This window comes from Hesperophylax consimilis, chromosome 1 (assembly GCF_061612785.1).
Source record: "Hesperophylax consimilis isolate HC1 chromosome 1, BYU_Hcon_1.0, whole genome shotgun sequence".
In the NCBI taxonomy this organism is placed as follows: Eukaryota; Metazoa; Arthropoda; class Insecta; order Trichoptera; family Limnephilidae; genus Hesperophylax; species Hesperophylax consimilis.
This window is the reverse complement of record NC_142836.1, coordinates 45,894,820-45,917,968: the sequence shown is the minus strand read 5'-3', so window position 1 is coordinate 45,917,968 and position 23,149 is coordinate 45,894,820.

The window sequence follows — 23,149 nt, the reverse complement described above, 5'->3', positions numbered from 1 at the left end:
AATCAAAAAAAGTTGTGCTACAAAATTTACTCCAAATGTGATATGGATTCACCAGTTTCCGGCTTGTGCTACGAATTTCGGCACACCTTGTATTTACACATATACTGCAAAACGCAGATATGTGCTCTTCCACCAGGAACAAATTCCATGTTCGCGCGATAATAAAGGGATATTATTCTCCTAAAACCACTTCCTGCTACACACACAATATTTAGTTTACAAATTTGCAAATTCTCTAGAATCTAGTAACTTGATTCGATCAATAGTATTACTTTACCTAGGCATTATTATATAAGTCAAAGTCTGCTCCCATATCATTTCCTAATCATAATCACTCTCCCCAGCTGCTGGTCATTACATATCGATGCTGACATCGGTCGCCGATATAACTTTGGAAAACTTCGCGTCTGACCTTATTTTTTTTCATTCGTGCGAAATGATTTATTTATATCATAATGAATTTTCTAACAGCCGACACGAAACAAATACATATACGAACATATTTCACTGGGTGACTCAGTGATTCGTCTATCACGAAATACAAAATAAATTAAAATATTGTGACAAATTTTGTAATAGTCTTGCAAACACAATAGAATCTTTCTATGCAGTCAGCTGTGTGTTAGGTATATATTTTTTATGTTTTTATCCGTAAGTATAGCGATCAGAATGTTTTGACATCTCTGTGACCATTTGCACGTAGACATAAACTCGTTTTTTTGGTATAGGCGGTGTGCGGTGCCTGGCTTTATTTTAATAGGAAAATGTACTTATTTGCTAGCTCTATAATCACCCGTACTCATTCCACTGCAGGATGAAGGTCATACCCCGGGATTCTTTCACCTCCCCTGCGTGGCGAGCGTGGGCGTAAGACTCCACACTACCTACGATCATTAATCCTTTCGTATTAATGTTTAAAAAATACAATTTTACACAATAAAATCTCAGCAAAAAATATTTATACATTCGGTCAGAATTTAACCCGAAAGCACCGCACAAAGCCAAGGATCTTTCTCTTTGCTTTGGCATTATACTGTTTTTTTATATTTAGGACGCAATTATACGCATACAACGTCCGAACCTCATGTTCGAAATTATTTCTGTGGCTTTCTTTTAAAAGGGCCCATGCATAGAGATACAATTAGAGGCGCTATTATTCTGCTATCGTGTAGACCGGATTCGATAGTTTTAGTTACAGCAGCGTTGGGAGAGTTGTAGGTCAGTTGAAGCTAAAAAAGCGGAACCTATTTATCGCTTCATGTCTCATCTAAATATAATACATCAACGGGCCTATGTTAGTTTTTAATACAGTCATACAAAATTGGGATCTGAATCGTAAAGCCGATGTTAAACTAGAAAATCGCGTTTCTGAAAATTTTTCATAAAAAAAAGATTACGTATACGTCTCGTAAAATTACTAAACTGAAATTGCCCCCTTAGCATATTACAATCAACTTCAGGTGATGTAAATTGATAACATATATACTGACCCGAGGAATTAAGGAAGCTTTGGCCGACATATTTTAGCAGCAAATGAATATTATTACTGATTCAATCACTTTGAATACTATCATCAATCACATAAATTAGAATTCTTCAAGTTTTATACCTTTGAAATGAACATACATGTGCCCACATTTTACAACTTTTTACTCATTAATTATAACTTAACCTTAACTTAAACTAAGTAACTAACCATCACGACATTTCCGCGGGGTCATACGAAGAAAACCTTTCTGATATAAAATATTGCCAATTTATTAATAATCTGTTCATCATTCATAATCCGGTTAAAACGGGACTGCAGACCCTTAACTAATGAATTGTGGGGTTGACGTCGGAAGGTGCATGAAGATATATTATGAATGTACTAAAAGTTTAACAGAAAACGGCCTGCAATCCCGTTTTTAATAAATCATTACGAAAATTTTTAAAAGATTTTTGATAAATCAGAAATACTATTTTTTCTTCGTTTAGGCAGAGGGGACGAACCGCCAAACAAATCTGTCTCGGCACACAACTCTTGCTTCATTCTTATTCTCATACCGTATCATACATACCCTTATGTTATTCTGACTTGGCATTAACACACACATTCTCTAACTGCTTATTAAATCTTGATCCTTAATAGCGGGTGAACCTTAAATAATGTCAACTTATCTATTATTACAGATTTACATTTGATAGCGAATTCTGAATACCTCTCAGCAACATTATGATTATTAGTAATTAATAAATCTACTTTGGATATTATGATATAGTAAGAAAGTCTGCAGAGTTGATTGGAATGCGGAATGTAGGTAGTGTCAACTAGGCCTAATGGCGACATGAATTCAGATCAATAAGATCAAGTAACAACACTTTAAAATAAACATGCAAATCTCTTTCACCGGCTCTCAACTAGCAATCAGAAGGTCGCAGGTTCAAATCTCGGCGTGCGCAAGTAAGTTTTATTTATTTAATTATTGAAGACAATATTAGCGATTCTTAAACGAAAATTTAATAAACAGAAAAATCAGAGATCTATGATCCTCGCATTGCCTATGTTTTCCTTGTTTCAGATTTTCGTGAATCGCTAATATTGTCTTCAATAAGTAAATATTACAATTTAAGGTTTTTACTCGTTAAGTTATTCAGAAAATAAATAATTTTTATTTGTTTAAATTGTGTTATTTCGCAACTTATTCGTTTAAAATAATATGTAATATTTTTGCGGCGTGTTCCAGAATGGAAGATACTTTCAGTATCGCTCTGGTGTGTAAGACCACCATTCAGTATTGAAACGCTTCTTGAAATGGCTTTAGCCGTGTTTGGTGACCAGATCTGGATAGCCAGCTACTTCCCCACCTTCCTCTTCTCCATCTCACTCTCCAATCCACCACCTTCAGCCCCACAACAAACCCAATTGTGGATGAGTATCACTGGCTCCAGACTCTTGTGCGGTTTTCACATTAATTTATTTTCAAATATATAAATATAATTCAATTAAATATTATTGATTACAATAAAATAATTATTTGAATTAAGAAGTTTTGTACGAAACGCCCACTAAAGACTGATAAATTATTGTATTACAAAACGGACGAACACGTCAATATTATGAGCGATATTGTTGGAAAATAATGTCATCCTGGAATTTTGTGTATTCTTCTTATTTACATCTGAAAAATTAGGAAAATATTATATTATGAGGTTAGATAATACCCTTTTTATAAAAGATTTGTACACATTTCGTTATCCATATGTAAGTTTTTTTTTCTCAAACAAGAGATATAATATTTGTGAATTTAGGTTAATTGAAACATTATAAACATTTGAACTCCTCTAACAAATATAAGCACAATCAAATAGCGAATTTGTATGATATAATTTACTACTCAATAAACACTGATTCCTGAAACATTTTCTTCACATGATGTTTATACGACAAAAAGGGTTATACAGTACATGAAAGATAACACTAATAAACTTAACTTTTGCCATGTTCTAATTACGAGTAACATAATTATTGTCAGGTTCTAATCAACTGAAATATTTCCACGTTCTAATAAACTTAATTTTTTTCATGTTGTAATGAATTAATTATTGTCATGTTCTAATTAACTAAATTATTGTCATTTTCTAATGAACTTAATTATTGCCATGTTCTAATGAGCTAAATTATTGTCATGTTCTAACTAACTAAAATATTGTCATGTTCTAATGAACTTAACTGTTGTTATGTTCTAATGAACTTAATTTTTGCCATGTTCTAATGAACTTATCTGTCGTCATGTTTTAATGAACTTAATTATTGCCTGTTCTAAGTAACTTAATTATTGCCATGTTTTAACGAATTTTAATATTGTCATGCTGTAATGAACTTGTTCTAACCGTTCTAAAGATCCATGTTCTAACTATTTCGAAGTATAAACTAAATTCATTCATTAAACTTTTTACCAATAATTTGATTACGTTGCAGTCTGAATACAATGGCTATTAATTTATTAATTAACCTGGTTCATACCTGAATCATATTTAAAAAAACACGTAAGAAATCATAATATGTATATTACATAATTCTGCTGTTATCACCTACAATGATCACTACCCATGATTGATCTAAATAAGACCCAGATTACCCAGCATTAAAAATGACATTTCGCTTTAAAACTGACATTTTTTCGTCATATAGCCTGAGAACCGTATATCGCGAAACCAGAATTCTGGCATTAAATGAGGCAGTTTTATTTCCTTAGGCGTCCCACCATATGTGCAGAGCACGATCGACGATCGCCCGAACGAAAGTGGACTACTCCGCCTAGTGGGGGTGCTTCTATATAAAACATATGCAAGAAAATACATGGATCAAAGCTCAATCAACGGCCAACTAATCTGTACCTTAGTCCATTCCAAGTGATAGTTAAATACTTCAGAATGAAGGGTGCATTTGTCAGTGTGTTTTTCGTGGCGGGTTTGTCAGCGGTTTTCGCACTCCCCTATCCCCAGCAGGTATAAAACATTACTTTATAAACCGACAGTGATTGTTGAATAGTTAAGGGTTGAAAGTTTAACAAATGCATGGGGTGGAATCAAATGTTAACTGGTGTGTGTGATTCGTTATATATAGTGAAATAAGTGTAAGCGTTTATGGAATAATATTTTAATGCATTGTTTAGCATTAAAGTCAAGGATAAATAATTACACTTGGCATTAAGTTTAAGGATAAATATTCATATTAAGCATTAAATTCAAGAATAAAAAAATCACATTTAGCATTAAATTCAAGGATAAATAATCACATTTAGCATTAAATTCAAGGATAAATAATCACATTTAGCTTCAACCAGAATAACTTTTCAGATGGACGAATTTAAAATAAGATATTATTTGGTAATTTTCAAAAATATGTAACTGCATACGAACATGAATATTGAACAATGAATATAATATGTTAATTGAATTTCATTTATATTGTTTTTTCATGCTTACCGCAATGTTTGAAGCAAACATATTTGTTTTAGCAAAACAGTGTGCCTCAAAATGTTCAAAGCCAAGGTTATTGTGAATAACTCTGCGTTTTTTTATGTAAATACAAATTTTCCTTGTGAAATTAGTAAAAGTTAGCCATCAGAAGGACTTAGTGATCTATTTCAATATAAATATGTATGTGGCGGTCAGGAATCGAGCTCACAACCTCCCGATTCAAAATCAATTGCCTTCACGATAGTATGAAATGTAGTATGAAATATGTAGTATGAAAAATGTATTATCAAAAATTCTTTAAGAAGCATAAAGTCAGAAAATTAATATTTACTGGCAGCAATAATTGGTATCTTTTCGAGGTGATTAACTGCTAAATTTATTGATTTATGTGAATTTATTAATCTAAAAAACATAGATGCCTATGTAAATGGCTCTTATCGAAATCTAAATATCCTTGTATTTCCGTATTTTTGGTTTCTCTGCGTTACTCTTTGGTTGCGTTTTTTTTATTGAATTTAGCAATAATAATGACTGTTTGTTTAGCCCGTGGCCCTCCCCCCACACCTGCTGAGGCAGTATCTCGCACAGAACCAGCAGCAGGACGCGCGAGCGAGACAGGAAGCAACCCCTATCTACGAACAAGATAGCCGCAATAATGCTCAGCCTCAATATGTAGAGGTAATTACTTTTTCGTTATGTAACACCAGACAAGAGCGCCCCTGTCTTTACAATGTAAAGGCATGGGAACTATGTTGGGCAGCGTAGTGAAGAGGGATAAGGTAGGGGCTGTAGTAGGGTTTTTTTAATGCATAGGAAAGTTTGCGTACATAGATATATTTTTTAAAGAAAAAAAAATTCTCAAGTCACAACTAACAATATCTGAATTCCTTCCATTCGCATCATTATTAGCAAAAAGGGTTGTTTGTGCAATTATGCATTTAGCTACCATCTGCGCTTATGACCACTCTACCAATTAAGAAAAATTAGTACTTATGGAGTAAATTCCACAATTTATTATTTTTTAAATATGTGATAGCACTAATAACCGATAACAGCTTCTTTATAGGTAGTTTGCTTTACGTGATATATTTTTTTAAAAGATTTCTGAAAAAAATCTCTTGTTATTTATGATTAGACCATTATCACATGTTTAGAAAACATTATAATTTTTTTTTTAAAATATGTATATGTATACTATTGAACTCAAATATCGATGACGATGACATTGGATGTCACGATGATTGATGAAATTTTGAACATTTTTAAATGCAAATTATCAACTATTTCAAAATAGATATATTGCGATTGTGCCCATCAAGAATTCTAACCGCAAACTTACAAACAACCACTAGCTATAATGAGGGCCGGTGAAATCATGTCAATCAGAAGTGTATAATCTTCTTTGTTTGAACAGAACATTGCACATTTTGAATAAAAATAAATGATTTGCAAAAAGTACCTACCTACCTGAAAAATAAAAAAATTCTGTTTATTTTCAACTTCTTCAAAAAATAAGTAATACATTTTTGAGGCCGCCATCGCGTGTTACGTGAATCATTATTCCCGTTACAATTTAATGAATATTATTAGGTACCTACTATCTTTACTACCCGTCTTCGACCGAGATATCATCACTTTTTCTCGAAATATATTTTTCTAACCGAACAATATGGAACAAAAACATATTGTCAATTTTTGGACAGTGAAATGGATTTCCAAAATAAACCAAAATGCGTTCCAAAAATCAATTAAAAAGAGTGCACTAATTTCATGATGCCAGCGCTAACCGTTAGAGAGATTTTTCTGCGAAAAATCTTTTCGTCTTCCTTGTATAAGATGCGTGTGTAAGAGAGGTAACAACGAAGCTCTCGGTGGCACAAATATGGAACCCGCCCCTCCCTCCCACCCACTATATATTAAGACTATAGTTACACACGTGGTATAATGTTGTATGCTGTTTGTTTGGTATGTTAGAGGGCCCAGTCCCAGCAGCCCCCGCAGTACTCGCAGCAATTCCTGACGCAGCCCCAGAACATCGCCCTGTCGCAGCCCGGGTACAATCCCCGCTCGCAGACCCCTCGCCCTCCAGTGCGCCCCCAGCCCCCCCAGGCCCAATCCGCCCTCGGGGAGTATGTGGACCCCCTCGATGAAGTGAGTTTTTATTATTAACTCAAAGTCATGGGATTGTAAATAAATTGTAATAAAACAAATACTCACAACAAACTGTAATTTACTAATAAGTAGTAGTGATGCAACGATTACGATTTGAATCATCTTTACGATAATCGTGAAATTTACAAAAATAATCTTTACGATAATCGTGAACAATACTTTATATTCTTTAAAACCTTTTAAGTAGAATTCAAATATTAATAAATTAATCAAATTCAAATGTAAATTGTAAACCTCGGTACAATTCTTATTCCTAGTGAGGTTGACTGTTACGTAAAAAAATGCTTTATTTTATGTGAGAAACAATAAATAAATAAGTAAATTAATATATTCATTGTCGAATTTCAGTGATTTTTATTGAATTTAAAGTTTTCAATTAATCATTCTAATCCAAAAAATGTTTTGACCAACTCAGGTGATGATTGGAACCATAGACATATGAATATTAGTAGACCTGCCCTAAGTGATTAAAAGCGTATTATCCCCACTCCCCATACCGGTTCCATTGAGCCGGCTGGGCTCGCGTACGGCCTCAAGTGATATTTGAAAACCTGACGTCATCATTCTTGTGCGAACTATGGTCGAGGCATCATCGGTTCATTTTACGAAATAACACGGCAAAATGTTTACTTGTACTATGAAAACTGGTAAAAATAGATGCGAAAAAAGAGAATAAACCCAATTGTCGTATTACATTCCATATATAAGCATTATTTTATTTTATTTTAAGCATATTCACATCGTATAATATGAATCAGTTGTTACTATCACATCGAGAAACGTCTGGACGCGAAACACAAAGCTGGTTGGTTGCTGGGAAGTAAATTATGAACATTTATAAAAGTGTCTTAACTAAATACTCTGAAACTAACTACGACTCTGAATATAGAAGCTGCCTTACTTTGCCGAATTTGGACTTCGCAAATTTGTTCATAACGTGGCGAGTAATTTGCGCTCCCATGTAAAAATGTCTATTCATTCAAAGCAGATTTTACTTTTAAGAAGTAAATGGTGATATTATAATGCGAGATGCCTATTTACTGTCAGATTGATTTATTGACGAATCACAGTCATCTTCACTCCCTTCGTTCTTCAACAGTTGATTTTACCCCTCGCCTTTATCTTCTCGTCTATTAATTCCTATGTCTGTGATTGGAACCTATTTTTATCCGATGTTGGAAAACTTGAAAAATAGAGCAATAAAATTGTTTTTTTCATTTTTAGCGTTATTTCACAATTTTCGACAGTTTTTTTTTATGTTTGAATCGTTGCGTCTTTAGTTCTTATCATAATAACTGTTGTATATTTTTGAAATTCTTGTCAATATTATAATAATAACCAATAATTATTTGTCCCGTAAGTTTAAAAGTATATCTTTATTCGGTCTCTCTTATTACTGTCTGAAATAACATGAAGTAATAAGTATCAATTGAAACTTTTATTATAAAAATCTGTGAAAAAACATAGCCCACCAATATATTTATAAAAACCAAGCGCAAAGAATATGATAAAATTCAAGTATTTATCTAATATTCTGTTGATAACCATTGCACGTTTTTTTGAAAATTTTAAAATCAAATTGAAATAGTTGTTTCGAGATTTTCACGGCGTAAAGTATTTATAGTGATTTATTTTTTTATGCCGTGTTGTGCTATCACTTTCTTTAGCCAACGCTTTTGACGGCACCACAAATCTACCCTGATGATGGACACTGTGATGGTGTCCGAAAAGTTGTCAAAATAAGAAGGTAGCGCAACACGGCATAATACCCCAACAATAAATCACAATAAAACTAAAACAGTGTTCGTTACCAAAATGATTTGTTCCTTCAATAAATCCTAGCTTCTGGTTTCTAGTGTCCGGCCATTTCCTTGCCGAAATATGTTTATGTGTTGCTAAGCAAAAACTATTCTGACAAGGAAGCTAACGAAAAATTTTTTTGTGATGTTTGATTTAGGCCTAGTAACAAGTTTATTTTTTGTCAAATAATTGAAGGTGGAGGTCGTTGTAGAAAAAGTAAAAAACACTGTACATTGTAGAGCCTAATTTTTATTAACACAAAGCGATTAGTTCGCCAATTGAAACTTGTCCAAAATGAAATCAGTTCCGCAATCTGCGCATAGAAAAACAACACAACATTCTATATTGCACCTAATTACGCCCTCCAATTTACTTGTGTACCTAATTATGCAATTAGACTACAAAATAAACCATTCAACGAACTCGACATCAAGATAGAAATTCAATAATTTATCTCGTTATACCAATTGGTGCAGTGATACGTTGTTGATAGGTACCTACTTTCCTACTAATTATCTGGGCATCTTCCAAGGGAAAACAAAATTTGTGCAATAGTTGATCGCAGTTTCGATTCCAATGTAAGCTTGCTGCTAACTTTATGATTTAACCTAAAACATAAAAAAATAAATAAAAATCACACGTTCAATAATTTTCTCAGATATTCGTAGCTATTGGAAAACAACATTACATTTGTATGGGTTTGTAATGAGTAGTTGTCCACTTATCTGCTTACTATTTATTGCTAGGAAGTGATGTCCTATGCTTAGACCAGTGGTCGGCAAAGTGCGGCTCCGGAGCCGCACGCGGCTCTTTGCCTCCTTGAGTGCGGCTCTGACCCAAATATCCACGGGCCCGTGCAAGTAATTCGCGCCGAACATGCTACTTCGGAGCGACGGTATCACGCGCCACTTCTGGTCGCCGCGCAGAAAAGTCTCTGGAATCATGCCTAAAATTAAAAACAACTACATACAAACCCGACTTACTAAAACTTTCCAAGGAGATGCAAGGAGATTGCTCGCATTAAGTGTTTGTCAGTAATTATCATGATTTAAATTTATGGATACCTTACTTTCATAATATTGTTTATCAATGAATAAATCTTTATTAAGTTTGAAATCAAGTTTTATTCAGTGTACCCGCAATTTAATGAAGGTCTAAAATTATAATAAAGGTTTACTAAATTAAAAATACAGATTTGGCTCTCAGTATTTTTTTGAAACCTTCTAATGTACATATTTGGCTCTTTGGCCAATAAGTTTGCCGACCACTGGCTTAGACTGTAAGCAGATCATGTAAATTAATGGAAAATACGGACATGCGTAGATATTGTATAAGTTACCGCAGATAAAATACATAATTAAACTGATATATTTATCTCTAGCAGGTTGCGTGGGTACCTCAACACTAGGTAGTATAAAACAGGGTTGCCAAAAATAATTACATATTTTCTTCAGTCATAAAATCTTTACTCACATTTGATTAACTTGCAAAAAAATAGTACTTACTCTTTGCTGCTGGGAAAACAAAGATAATATTTGTTTTATCATTAAAACTAAATAATAAATAAATATATGTACACATATTTTTTATGTGACTCCTCACAAGAGCGCCACTGATTGTACAGTGTAAAGGCAGTGGAACTATGTCGCCACCCGGTTGGGCAGCTTTGTGAGACGGGTTAAGATAAGGGCGGATCAAAACGTAGGGAGGGATGTATTAATACGAGTCTTGAAGAGGCCCGGATTATATTAAGTAGGATAAACAGATGCCTGTGACTCGTTTCATATACGACCCGTAGATATAAAAAACACACTCACCTCTTTGTAAACGCACATTAGATATTTATAATTATTATACATCAAATAAACAATCTCTTTAATATATTAACAGGTGAGTGATTGGTGTTGTATTGTATTACCTAATATTGTCAATATTTATTTTTCCTTGGTATTCCGAACCCTGAAATGCCTTCCCACTCTTTATTATTCTTAGTATTTATTTTTCCTTTATTTCTTTGGTCTGGTTTGAGTAAATCTATTGTATTATTATTAACTATTCAAACACTAAGGACGGGTTGTTTCGGAGAATTTGAACAATTCATCAAATTTCAAAGTTGATTTTCAAGTTCTTTGAAGGTTCTATTCAAGTTCGGTTATTTCTTACGTTTCGTGAAACAAATGGTCAATAATTATATAATAACAGAAATTGAATAGAAACATCACAGAACTTTGAAACATTGAAATTTGATTAATTGTTCAAATTCTATGAAATAACCCATCCTAAGTTATTTTAATCATTGAGGAATATAATAATAATAAATCTAAACGAAAATTGAACCAGGACAAACCACAGAAAATAAAAAGGGTAATCGAACTCAGATTTTTGTCGATCTCAAATTTCAAATTCAGTTGCGACCGTTACCTTTTTTGTATTTTCTGTGTCTTGTTCTGTTTCATGTTTCTTTTAGATTTATTGTTATTATCTCCTTCTTCAATTATTAATATCACATTGATGGGTATAACCTTCAAAGTTGTTAAAAAGTTATTCAAATAAAATTATATACCTATATCTGTTTATACGTTGTACCTACTGTAGAAAAATTTGAATTTAACAATAAACAATGGTGTTTTGTTTTTGGTGGAAAAACAAGTTTATACTGCGTATTTCCTTTCCCGTGTTCAATAGAAGGCAGTTTTCTGTCTTGAAACAAGCCCGAATTTGTTACGCTAATTCTTTTTCGACGTGTGCTTCCAATTGAACGAGTTTAGAAAGAGAATTGTGCGAAATTAGCGTGACAAACCCGTGCGTGTTTCGAGGCAGTACTGCCTCCTATTAAACACGGTAAAGGAAATAAGCTACCCGTCGTTCCATTGGCTTAGTAACGGTAAGGAATCGAATCGAGAAAACGGAGACACAGAAAATTTCCACAGTGGCTGCCCTGCAAACCGTAATGAACTTCACTTTTCTGTACAAGGTCTTCGGTGTTTGTCCTTGTCCTTATCCTTACCGAGTCAGTGGGACGACCGGCTTACTTTTATACCTAAGCAATACAGTAGGTCAGTATTTTATTTTCAGTACTTATATATTTGTAATTCTATTGTTATTTTTATAGTCTACTAAAAATACTTCCTATTTTCAACTTCACACTACCTTTAGCTCATTTTCTTCATCCTTATAAAGTACCAGCCCTTACACAGATTCTCGGGCGATGGGCCCGGAAAGTTACCTTTTGTTATACATCATGAAATGCATGTAAATATCCAAAAATCAAATAAAAAATAAATAAAATCTCCAAAAAATAAAAATAAATTGTAAACACAACACATCATTTACGCACTTACCTTAGGTACTCCCCGTATTATCGTAATTTTTTGAATGATTGGATTTATAATAATTGACCCAACGTAAATTACGCAATCAGCAATCTTTTACGTTAAACTAGCAAAATTAAATAAATAACTGCTAATTTTCATACAAATGATTATGATATTTCGCAAGGCCCTGACTGCCGGACACAAGCTTGACCGTTAAAACAGCTTTGTATGCTACTCGTACTTTCTCCGTGACTTGATTTGCGTTCAATGAAACTTAAACTCTACATAATATTACATATTATTACACAACTGCCTTTCTTCGATCTAGACTCTAGACCATGCCTGACTCGTTTGCGTAATTTTCAATAAATTATTCAATCATCGTGCGGCTCGCATTACAAAGTTACCAAACTCTACACCGCGAAAATTGGAACACAAACCTGCCCGCCTCTCATCTCAAATTGGGCATATTGATTGTAACTGCCTTTTGCACATTACTTACGTACCAACGATTTTTTGCCCGAGTTCGCGTTTACATGGATTGCGATTATATGAGAAGTTATCGCACTAGTAGGTATATATCACCTATAACATAAATGTAAGACACTTAATTATGAGGTTAACAAAGGTTACAATCCAGAAATAATACTATTAATAAACTTGAAATAATAATAATTTGTCATCGAATTTCAGAATTTTTCCAAGGTATTTAAAATGTTCTATATTTTTCTTCATTTTGAAGATGTTGTAAAAACAAATACCATTTTAAAAACTAAATAAAATTACTTGTTATATTTTAGTTGGAATATGCTTTCATATTTAAAAAGTGCATTATTTTAATTTCAAACGTGAAAAAGTTGGAAAAAATTGTTATCACAAACGTTTTTGATCAAAATGTCGAAAAATTTCATAGAATTGAAATTCAAAATACACAGTCTTATTATTTAAAGAAAATTGTCACTTCACTTTTTATCTCATTCAAGCAATCAAAAATTACAATAATTCCCATAGGATAACCAAAAGAATCAAACATTTTAGCGATATAAAAGATGATTTTTGAAAATTACATTTATAAAGACATTTTTTATTTGTAATAATCCGAATTAGAAATTGTACAATCTTTGTACAAGGTGTAAAAAAAATTGTGAAGTATTTTTTTATTAGTACCTAAGGCTGTTAGTAGTTGACGTGTATATTTTTAATAACGTAATTAATTATTTTATTTTATTTCTATTAAAGCGAAACTGTACGAAAAGCTTCAATTTATCCATAACATCATTTGTGGTATTCATAACGTAATTTGTAGTAAAGATTCATCGAATATAATAATTTCGCTGATAGCTTCGCCGATGCTCAAGAATATGATTTTTTAATGATTTTATACTTTCTTTATGATCGGAAAGCATAAAAATTTATGGGCTTATTTTCTTGCTACATTCCTGGCCGAGATCCAACAGATTTCTTCCAGTTTTATAAAATTCCACCACCATGAATGAGTGAACTCTCAATAAAACATGACAAAGACACTGAAATATAAAAATATAACGGTCACAACTGGGACTTGGACCCAGATCCTCTAATTTTATGCTACGTATACCCATACGCAAGACGAACTGCCGAGCTGAACCTCAACTTATAGGAAAGGAGCGAAGCAACCGCAAATGGCGCGAAACGCCGCTTGCAGTTGATTCGTTCCTTTCCCGCAATTCGTGGCTCGGTTTGCGTTTCGGTTCTCAATTGTACCATTACAGCGGCCAAAGACTAGAGCAGAGACTCCCAACATTTTTTCCCAATCCTCCCCTACATTATAATATATTACATAAACATAATTTTGTCGCGTTTTCCTAGAAAACGGAACCCTTCAAAATTTCAAAGATTACGCGTACAAAGACAGCCAAGCAAGCGAAATTTTTGACAGGCTCAAGGACAAACGAAAAGTCAGATTCCCCGAGATTTTTTTTCACGAAATCTATCAAATTTGATGAATAGGAAACCTTTAAATTGTATCAAACGTAGAACTCAACAAAAAGCGCTGAATTATACAATTTTTATAATAAAGAAAGTGCAAAAAGTATGACTATCGCTCAAAATCATATATAATCTCTCCCAAAGCAATTGAACCCCTAATCTGCGTAACGCGTAAAATAATGTAACATCAATTAATTTTTAAAATTGTATAAATCACATCAGACACAAGATTAAGTAGGTACCAAAGTTATTTTAATAATTAATAGTTCTTTATTTGAAATGCATGTTTGAGCGATCAATATCTAAATAATTGATAATTTAAAAAGTTTACCAACGGTGTTCATTTGAAAGGCAATTCTCGTCGTTTCTCTGATTATTTGTCAACAACAAAATATATAATTATATTACCAAGAAAATTAGGAATTTTGGTTTTTGATAGGAAATGATCTTAATGCAAGTATTTCATAAATACTTTCAGCTTCACAAATCCTACAATAATTAGGTATAACATCCCGGGATTTTTCACGGATTCGCTCTAGTTTCAAATAAATAGAATCCAAGGACGTAGAAAAATTGACACTATATTTCTATTTTTTATTTCGTACATTGAAAAAGATTTTTGAACAATTTTCCTATTGTGAATTTAATCCTTTTTATAAACATTCACGAGCGGCGAGTATTTATTACAGCGGCGAGTAGCAGGCGTCCCCGGTGCGGGCCAAAACTGTTGGTAAATTTTGCCAACATTCGCGGCCTGCACACAAATTTAAATTCCGTCCATCACCATCTTTTGTCCCAACGTCCCAACCTTCTTTTCCTATCCGAAACTCAGATAGCCGAGCCGCCAGACTCCTCCTATCTGGACTGCCCGGGCTTTACCCTCGCAAGCAAATTCCGACTCAAAGGAGGAGTCTGCCTCCATAGTCGAGCTGACGTTAACTGTGTGCGACTATTGAGTCTGGAAAACTCCAGATTTGACGTAATGTGGGTGCGCGTCAATCTTGCCAGTACGGCAAGATTCTACGCATGTCTATACCGCTCACCGAACCATAGCGAATCAGACACTTCCGAGCTCTTCAAACATTTGAGCGATACTATTGATGATCTCTTGCCCCGCTACCCTTCGGCCGAGTTTGTTGTTCTGGGGGACTTCAACGTTCATAACGAACCATGGTTGAAGTTCTCAGGCCCAACGGACTCGGCTGGCCGACAGGCGGAATCCTTTGCCATTTGCTACGGATTAGAGCAATTGGTTCAGGAGCCTACAAGGGTTCCTGATGTCCAGACTCACCGCTCCAATCTGTTAGACCTATTCTTAACTACTGTGCCACACGGTTATAAGATTGACGTCACAGCGCCTCTGGGATCATCTGACCACTGCCTAGTGACGACATCAATCCCCGTTGGCCTCAGACCAACCAATGAGAGGCTGAGGAGAAAAGTGTGGCACTATAGGTCAGCAGATTGGTTCGGTATGCGGGCCCATTTCAACGCTTTTCCGTGGTCAGCTGTTTGTTTTCGGACTTCGGACCCTTCAAGATGTGCCCAGGAGATTGGTGAAGTCATCAAATCGGCGATGGATGGCTTCATACAATCGACTACTAAAGAAACTGGTGTGGGCTCAAAGCCGTGGTTCAGTCGACAATGCTCCGAAGCAGTCCGACGAAAAAACGCGGCTTACCGAGCCTACAACACATCTCGAACGCCCGAAAGCAGATCAGCATACAACAAATCGGCAAAGGAATGCAAGAGAATCATCAATAGGTCAAAATTCGAACACGACCTGCAGATCAGCAAAAAGCTGGCTGCCTGCCCGCATGGCAGCAGAGCATTCTGGTCGCTTGCGGGCTCAATAGGTCGAAATTTTTGCAAACCCAGTTTGCCACCTCTTACCAGACCTGACGGCTCACTAGCAAACACCGCCACCGAAAAGGCTAACTTATTAGGGAAAATGTTTGCGGAAAACTCGACCCTCGACGACGGGGGTGCTGTTCCGCCGTCGGTTCCTCACTGCGGCTTCTATATGAAAAAGCTGAGGATCCGGCATCGGGATGTACTCCACGTCATACGGGGGCTCGATGTTAACAAAGCTAGTGGACCTGATGGAATACCTGCCCTGGTATTGCAGAGGTGTGCTGCGGAAATAGTTCCAGTTTTGACAAAGCTCTTCAAAATGTCCCTGAAGTGTGGCACTGTGCCCTCTGGTTGGAAAAAAGCGGTAATTCACCCTATTCCCAAGAAAGGTGACCGCTCCAACCCGGCCAACTACCGCCCCATAGCGATCACATCAGTTCTGTCCAAAGTGATGGAACGTGTGATCAACGACAAACTGCTCACATACCTCGAGAAGAACAAAATTATCAACGACCGTCAATACGGATTCCGGCGGAACCGCTCGTGCGGTGATCTTCTCGCGTATATGACGCATGTTTGGGGGCGGTGCCTGGAACGTCACGGTGAGACCCAAACGGTCGCACTAGACATATCCAAGGCCTTTGACCGGGTCTGGCACCGAGGACTTGTCAACAAATTGCATTCTTACGGACTTCCCGCATCCCTGTGTACGTGGATTGCTGACTTTTTAAGGGATAGGTCGATTCAGGCGGTTGCTGACGGTTTCACCTCTTCCTCGCACTCCATAAATGCTGGCGTCCCACAGGGATCGGTTCTGTCTCCGACTTTGTTTTTGTTGCACATCAATGACCTTTTGACATGTGCACCGATTCATTGTTACGCGGATGACAGTACAGTTCATGATAGCTTTTTGTTTGACAAGCCCCCAAAGGGCACACAAACTCCAACGGCTCGGAGGGCTTTGAAGCAGAGAATGGACGGTTATCTCGAGAGTATTTCCTCCTGGGGTAAAAATAATCTCGTCGAATTTAATGTTTCAAAGACCCAATCCTGTCTGATTACGTCTAAAAGGGATCCAAATGATAATCTAGTCTCCTTCAACGGAAGCAATCTTCCGAATAGGCCTTCCATTGATATGCTTGGTGTAACTATAAGTGACCAGCTCAGGTACGGGGGCTCCATCGAAGCCAGAGTAAAGTTGGCCTCTCAGAAGCTGGGCGTACTGTACAGGGCCCGCAGATACTTTAATAGTACACAACTGCTCACCCTGTACAAATCGCAAGTGCGCCCTACTGTCGAATTTGGCAGCCATCTCTGGTCTGGAGCCCCAAAATACCTGAAAAAAACCCTTGACTCTGTGCAGAAACGGGCGGTCCGTTTGATAGATTCCCCAATCTTAACAAACGGACTGCAATCTTTAGAGCACAGGCGTCAGGTAGGTATGCTGTCCTTGTTCTATCGGTATTACAATGGAAGATGCTCTGAGGAACTAGCGTCATTGATCCCTTCGGCACCGGTGCGTAGTCGGGATACACGCCAAACGCGCGCCCAACATTTGTACACAGTTGACACTTGTCACATGAGAACGGGTCGCTTCTACGATTCGTTCTTAAGTTCAACAGCTCGGCTGTGGAACGAACTGCCGGCCTCTGTGTTTCCTCCCTCCTACAACATGGGACTCTTCAAGACCCATGTTCACTCCTTCCTCTCCAAAAAAAGACCCTCCACACAGCATCCCCAAAGATGACATAGGCCCCGAGGGAAATTATTTTCTTCTGGGCCTCCTGTGTGGAGTAAATATAAAAAAAAAAAAAAAAAAAAAAATTCAAATCTTGGAAGCTTAAATTAACCCACTTCTCCACATCCGATGGAGCTGAAACTCAGCAGATGATTTCGTTGTCGATGACAATGCATTCTATCTATTTTTGGTGGTAATCACGTACACTCACGCGAATATGTACGCATTTTTCTGAAATTATGGCATTGCAGCAGTTACTTTACGAAATAGAGAATAGGCGAAGTTGGTAGAGTAGTTGACTTCAGTTCCTGGGTATGAAGGTTCAATCCTCAGTCAAACCAAAATACATTTTAACATATAGAAGTAAAAAAAAAAAATGTTTTTTACAGGTGGATTTTCACTATTTTTTGTGCCCCTTATTTTGGGACTAAAGGAAAAGTTACGTAGTTAAAATATAGTTGCGCCATATCAATTCAGATGCAGGTAAACTCGTATCATATTCTTGTATGCATCCGGTAATGAAAGTTAAGCGATTGCATAACAAACAGTGATCTTGTAGAAGATCAGCCACGATCAAGTTTAGACACAGATGAACTGGTCTGTCGCCAGTAGAAATGTGGTTCCTAACTCATTAGCTTTCCCTCGTACCAACCTGGCTTCCTGTATTCTTCAAGTAGTACCTACTAATGATGACCACGTCGGTTGCGATTAATTCATGTTATCTCACAATTTATTCATTAAAAATAATGTACCTAGTATATTTGCGGCACTTTCCAGATGGGTTGATACTTTCAATAACGCCCTGGTGAAAAACCACCATCCCCTCACTACTACCTTCAGCCTCCCAACATACCCCTATTAGAAATGCTATAGACTCCTTGTTCCAGACGGTTGGGAGCATTTGAGAATCTTTTGCGATACTTGACTTACATTGAAAAGAATAATAAATTATATTATTTTTATCGATTGATCAGAACCAGATTTAGCAAACTGAACTGCCACATTTACTTTTTATACTTCTTATAACGACATCACTTTCTAAAACTACGCACTGATGGACACCATTATGAAATTAGTTGACAGTATGAAATATGATTGAGAAGTCGGCAGATAATAGCAAAATGGTCATTAATTTTAATCTTCGAATAACAATAGCAAACAAAAGGTCACATATTATGCAATAATGTAATTCTTACAACAGAAAACGGCACTTGTATTCTTGTGAAGTTAATTTTCTACCTATAGTTATAAAATAAATCAGTTGTGACACATAAAATGGTTTTAAACCACTTTGTGTTGTAAAAGTTAAGTTCGCTGAAAAATAATTGGTAAATTCTACTACTTATAAACATTGATTTCCTTGTATCAAATTTGCCTACAAAGAAAGAATTTGGACACACGTTTTATAATTGTTTTTTCTGCATTTCATCTAAAGGAAATACTTAACTTGTTCAGTAAATATATTTGAGTCTACTAATCATTTGTCCCGGAACCGGCAGGATTGAGAAGTTTCAGTGGAAAGCCGGATATCGCGGACACCGGACACCGGCCACTGTACAGAAAATAATGATTTCCTGGTTAACCGATCCAGGGCCAGCCCTATGCGGCCGCAATTGGAGCAGTCTCATCGATCCCTCGACCAGTAGAACTGGTCAAATGGCTGGACATGATTACGACAGTAAATTTTCCGAAGAACGAAACCTCATTTTAAGTCAAGTACCAAGTTGGAAAATGCCTATCTATGATAACATTTTGATAATAACGAAGTAGGAAAAGGATCTAGTAAGATAGGGAAAAGTTAATACATAGGAAATCACCGCTAGGTAGCATTATGGCACATACTAATTTCGGTTTTCGGTACATGATTGCGTGATTTGAAATGGTATTCCTGCGCAATGCAAAAATTATTCAAGCTCAATAAGATTTTTAATTTTCAAAATTGGAACTGATTTAATAAATAAGGTAGGTAGGTACAAAAAATTTTTTATCAATTAATAATTCTTTATTTGAAATTTATTTTGTTTAAATTTTAGATAGATGTCGCAATTCCTTTCCTTAAAAAGACCCTCCACACAGCATCCACAAAGATTACACAGGCCCTGAAAGAAATTATTTAAACAAAATAAATTTCAAATAAAGAATTATTAATTGATAAAATTATTTTTTACATTAAAAAGACCCTCCACACAGCATCCACAAAGATTACATAGGCCCGAAAGAAATTATTTTACTCAGGGCCTCCTGTGTGGGGTTAATGTGAAAAATAAAAAGGTGGGTTCTTACCCAGGGCCGGTTTCATACAGCCACAATTGGAGCAGTTCGCTCCGGGTACGAAGGTACCAAGGTACCAAGGTGCCAAGGTACCAAGGAACCAAGGAGCCAAGGAGCCAAAGCGCTGATAATACCCAACGAATAAACAGCGCCCATCATGATTTAAGATTTTCACGGCCCAAAATATTTTAGTTATTTGTTTTTGGGGTGTTATGCCGTGTTGCGCTAACTCCTTCTTTAGCCAACGTTTCGGACAGCATTGCAGTGTCCATCATCAGGGCAGATGTGTTATTTGAGGTTGTATTAGAATGTGATCTTATGTATGAGGTTGTGATACCGTGTTGCCAGCTCCAACCCTCTGAGCTAACATTAACGTATCATTTTTATTTTTTTATTTAACCACTCACAGAAGAAAGCCACTTCAAATATTCGTTAATGAAAATTATTATACTTACCAGTAATACCAATAACGTGAAACTACTGAATTACGAGTATATTCAATACGAACTCAACGTTTGAAACATGCAGTGTTGTGGTATAACTATTAATTTAAACAATCCATCAGAGAATATCTGATAATCTCTGGATAAACAGAATCTGACTATACTCTTTTCCCTCTAGCCCGCAAACAACTACCAGTTCGGTTTTGACGTGAACGACGACCAGTTCACCAACTACCAGAACAGGAAAGAAGAGAGCCAGGACGGCGTCATCAAGGGCAGCTACTCTGTTGTGGACAGCGACGGCTTCATCAGGACAGTCACCTACACTGCAGACCCCAAGGAGGGCTTCAAGGCCGAGGTAAGCCTGATGAAATCATGAAATGTTACTCGTAGATATGGTGGACAGCGACGGCTTCACCAGGACTGTCACCTACACCACAGATCTCCCAAGCTTCAGATCTCTTAAGCCTGATGAAACCATGAGATGTTAGATAGACTGCTCCTTAATAGTGACAGTGACGACTTCATCTTAACCTACACCGCAGAACCCTGAGTGAAGGAGTACCTCACTCAGAGTTTCACTACCGAAGACCCTTTTCATAACCAATATCTTAAATTATAAAGCTGTATTTTGAGATGTCTTACTCCACCTGATCTTCCACCGATAAACCTCAATTTATAATCTTGTATTTGGTGCACTCGTGATATTTTGTTGTTATCAAAAGCCTAAAATGTCGTAAATATTTTGTCCGAGTCTGATTGACATTTTGAAAGCTTCCATGATCGTGAAAGTATATCAACACCTATTAACTTTGAAGGTTTGGCGTGTAGAAAAATATAGGAGACGATGCATAACAATGAACTACTCTAATCATACTATAAAGATGAACTCTTGACAAACATGATGATTTAAAAAAAAATCGGTGGTAAATACTCTCAGCATCGCCCTTGTAAAATAACACCATTCAGACTCAAAATGTTGATCAAAATGACTTTAGTCGTGTTTAGAGACCAGGTCTGATTAGCCAGGTACTTCTCCACCTTCCTCTTCCCCATTTCCTTCCGCTCCCCACTTCCTTCAACCTCACAACACACCCCAATTAGGGACGCTACTGTCCCACAGGTTCTGAGCAGTTCAAAGCCTTGTGTGGTGTTCACATCATTTTGAAAAGGTTAGGTACTGAACTGAGATAAATTTTGAAATGATTTTGCAGGTTGTCCGCAAGCCCACCGACATCGTTGTAAAGGTACCCACCCCCGCCCCAGCTACCGGTAAGGCCCCCTTGCAGCGCCCCCAACAGCCCCAACAGTACGCAGAAGAGCAACAAGCCCCCTCCAGAGGGCAGCAGCAACAATATTATAACAGCAGATACCAATAAATTAATCATTCTTAGCCAAACATAATTTAATATTACAAACCAGCAAAACAAAATCAGTTGCATTTATAAGAAGTGAATGGTGTGCTTTGAGTATTTGAGACAAACCAAAATTGTAATAATTTACTAATTTTCTTTGTTTGTTTTGATGTAATTTTATTTATTATTTATTGTTTAGTAAATGTCTTATTCAATCTGATTAGTGTGTGTTCCGTCTGACTGGTGTTTCGTTTTGTTGATAAATGTTTTAATTTTAATAAATAAATTGTTTTTATTGAATAACTATGTTTTCTTTTTCCTATTCACAAACCCGTACACGCATTTAGCATGATGCACAACCTATGCATCAAGAGCTTGTAAATTTCACTTGTAAAACTTATGTTCCTTTTTTCAAGTCCAACCCTTGACAAAATAATTCCAAGCCGAGTGAAGCATCTAATAAAGATTTGCTCTGGTTTAAGATTTTGCCGTCTGTTTTATCTGTAATACTTAGGACGGGTTGTTTCACAGAATTTGAACAATTCATAAAATTTTATAGCGAATATTCAAGATCTGTAAAAGTCTTAATCAAGTTCTGTTATTATGCAAGTATCTACTGTGAAACAACCGGCCCACGATGAAATAATAACAGAACTTGAATTTAAACTGTGAAATTTGATGAATTGTTCAAACCTGTAAAAAACCTTTCCATAATACATATAGAGCGGAGACGGTATACATAAAGTTCCCGTGAGCACTTAGGCCGTAGGTTCATTATGCTGTTTTCCATAATAAGTATTTTAGTTAGCATACCTTATTCACACAATTTATTGCAAATAGTAGAATTTTTATTGGTCTTTTATTGGAATTTTAACTGTGAAATTTTATGAATTGTTCAAATCTCTGAAACATCTTTTCCATAGTAAGTATTTTAGTTAGCATACTTTATTCGCACAATTGATTGCAAATAAGAGAAATTTTTTATTGCTTTAAATTTATGTATTTTGAGAGCACAATACTCGTTTTTTTCTTAACTGCTCATCACTTTTAATCCTACGTCCAGATATTCTCTGACGTGTTCTTGAGACATTTTAATTGATATTAATATTAAACTTATGTAAAAAAAACTTATGCCATTATATAGTAACGATGGCTGGCATGATATCCAACTATACCAGCGGCAACTGTTGATTCAACCGTTTCAAATTATGTATATGCCATTTTAACCCAATACTTCACAGATAAAAAAATTTGAGATGGTAAAACAAA